The following is a 2500-nucleotide window of genomic DNA, read 5'->3' as shown; positions in this document are numbered from 1 at the left end:
GGGGCCCTCCGATGGCGGGTCACGTGTGCCGCTCGGTCAGTGGGTGAAAGAAGAAGAGAACCGCAGCTTTGAGAGGGGCCGAGCTGCCCGCGGCAGTCCGTTTCGCACCCCTCTCGGGTCGGCCCACGCGTCCCCGGCGCCCTCGGGGCCGATCCCTGGAGGTTCACGTTTCCGAAAACTGGGTTTCTGAAATCGTGCGAAAGGTGTTTTGAAAAACAGGGAGAGACCGGCTCGCACCGAGGGCAGGAGAAGGTAAGAGAGGGGAAATTTCTAGTTTCGCCGAACGGTCCCCCTCTTTACCTTCCTCGGTGTAACACTTAGAAAAATTTGCGGTCAAAGTTTTACACCGAGGAAGGTAAGAGAGGGGAAACTTCTAGTTTCGCCGACCGGTCCCCCTCTTTACCTTCCTCGGTGTAACACTTTGAAAAATTTGCGGTCAAAGTTTTACACCGAGGAAGGTAAGAGAGGGGAAACTTCTAGTTTCGCCGACCGGTCCCCCTCTTTACCTTCCTCGGTGTAACACTTTGAAAAATTTGCGGTCAAAGTTTTACACCGAGGAAGGTAAGAGAGGGGAAACTTCTAGTTTCGCCGACCGGTCCCCCTCTTTACCTTCCTCGGTGTAACACTTTGAAAAATTTGCGGTCAAAGTTTTACACCGAGGAAGGTAAGAGAGGGGAAACTTCTAGTTTCGCCGACCGGTCCCCCTCTTTACCTTCCTCGGTGTAAGACTTTGAAAAACTGGCGGTCAAAGTTTTACACCGAGGAAGGTAAAGAGGGGAGTGGAGCGGAGACTCTAGATATTTGCCTTCTCCAAAGCCACATCCATGCTCCCCCTGTATCAGAGCTCCAGGGGCCAGGCTCATGGCCCAGCTTCTCCCCCTGTGATATTAAAGGCCCACACAGCACCTCCACAGGACCTCCACAGCCACACACACACACACACATGCCTCTCTGCCCCTGTGTCAGAGCTCCAGCACCCAGGCAGATCACCCAGCCACTGGGCCTGTGACATTAAAGGGCCACACAGCACCTCCACAGCCACACACACATGCTTCTCTCCCCTGTATCAGAGCTCCAGGGGCCAGGCTCATGGCCCAGCTTCTCCCCCTGTGATATTAAAGGCCCACACAGCACCTCCACAGGACCTCCACAGCCACACATCCATGCCTCTCTCCCCCTGTGTCAGAGCTCCAGCACCCAGGCATATCACCCAGCCACTGGCCCTGTGATATTAAAGGGCCACACAGCACCTCCACAGGACCTCCACAGCCACACACACATGCTTCTCTCCCCTGTATCAGAGCTCCAGGGGCCAGGCTCATGGCCCAGCTTCTCCCCCTGTGATATTAAAGGCCCACACAGCACCTCCACAGGACCTCCACAGCCACACACACACATGCCTCTCTCCCCTGTATCAGAGCTCCAGGGGCCAGGCTCATGGCCCAGCTTCTCCCCCTGTGATATTAAAGGCCCACACAGCACCTCCACAGGACCTCCACAGCCACACACACATGCCTCTCTGCCCCTGTGTCAGAGCTCCAGCACCCAGGCATATCACCCAGCCACTGGCCCTGTGACATTAAAGGGCCACACAGGACCTCCACAGCCACACACACATGCCTCTCTCCCCTGTATCAGAGCTCCAGGGGCCAGGCTCATGGCCCAGCTTCTCCCCCTGTGATATTAAAGGCCCACACAGCACCTCCACAGGACCTCCACAGCCACACACACATGCCTCTCTCCCCTGTATCAGAGCTCCAGGGGCCAGGCTCATGGCCCAGCTTCTCCCCCTGTGATATTAAAGGCCCACACAGCACCTCCACAGGACCTCCACAGCCACACATCCATGCCTCTATCCCCCTGTGTCAGAGCTCCAGCACCCAGGCATATCACCCAGCCACTGGCCCTGTGACATTAAAGGGCCACACATCACCCCCATAGGACCTCCACAGCCACACACACATGCCTCTCTCCCCTGTATCAGAGCTCCAGGGGCCAGGCTCATGGCCCAGCTTCTCCCCCTGTGATATTAAAGGCCCACACAGCACCTCCACAGGACCTCCACAGCCACACACACATGCCTCTCTGGCCCTGTGTCAGAGCTCCAGCACCCAGGCATATCACCCAGCCACTGGCCCTGTGATATTAAAGGCCCACACAGCACCTCCACAGCCACACATCCATGCCTCTCTCCCCCTGTGTCAGAGCTCCAGCACCCAGGCATATCACCCAGCCACTGGCCCTGTGACATTAAAGGGCCACACAGCACCTCCACAGGACCTCCACAGCCACACACACATGCTTCTCTCCCCTGTATCAGAGCTCCAGGGGCCAGGCTCATGGCCCAGCTTCTCCCCCTGTGATATTAAAGGCCCACACAGCACCTCCACAGGACCTCCACAGCCACACACACATGCCTCTCTGGCCCTGTGTCAGAGCTCCAGCACCCAGGCATATCACCCAGCCACTGGCCCTGTGATATTAAAGGCCCACACAGCAC

The sequence above is a fragment of the Trachinotus anak genome, unplaced genomic scaffold (genome assembly GCF_046630095.1).
Source record: "Trachinotus anak isolate AG129_WGS33_773 ecotype Australia unplaced genomic scaffold, CSIRO_AGI_Tana_v1 ptg000075l, whole genome shotgun sequence".
Classification (NCBI taxonomy): domain Eukaryota; kingdom Metazoa; phylum Chordata; class Actinopteri; order Carangiformes; family Carangidae; genus Trachinotus; species Trachinotus anak.
Note: the sequence above shows the minus strand (reverse complement) of the source record.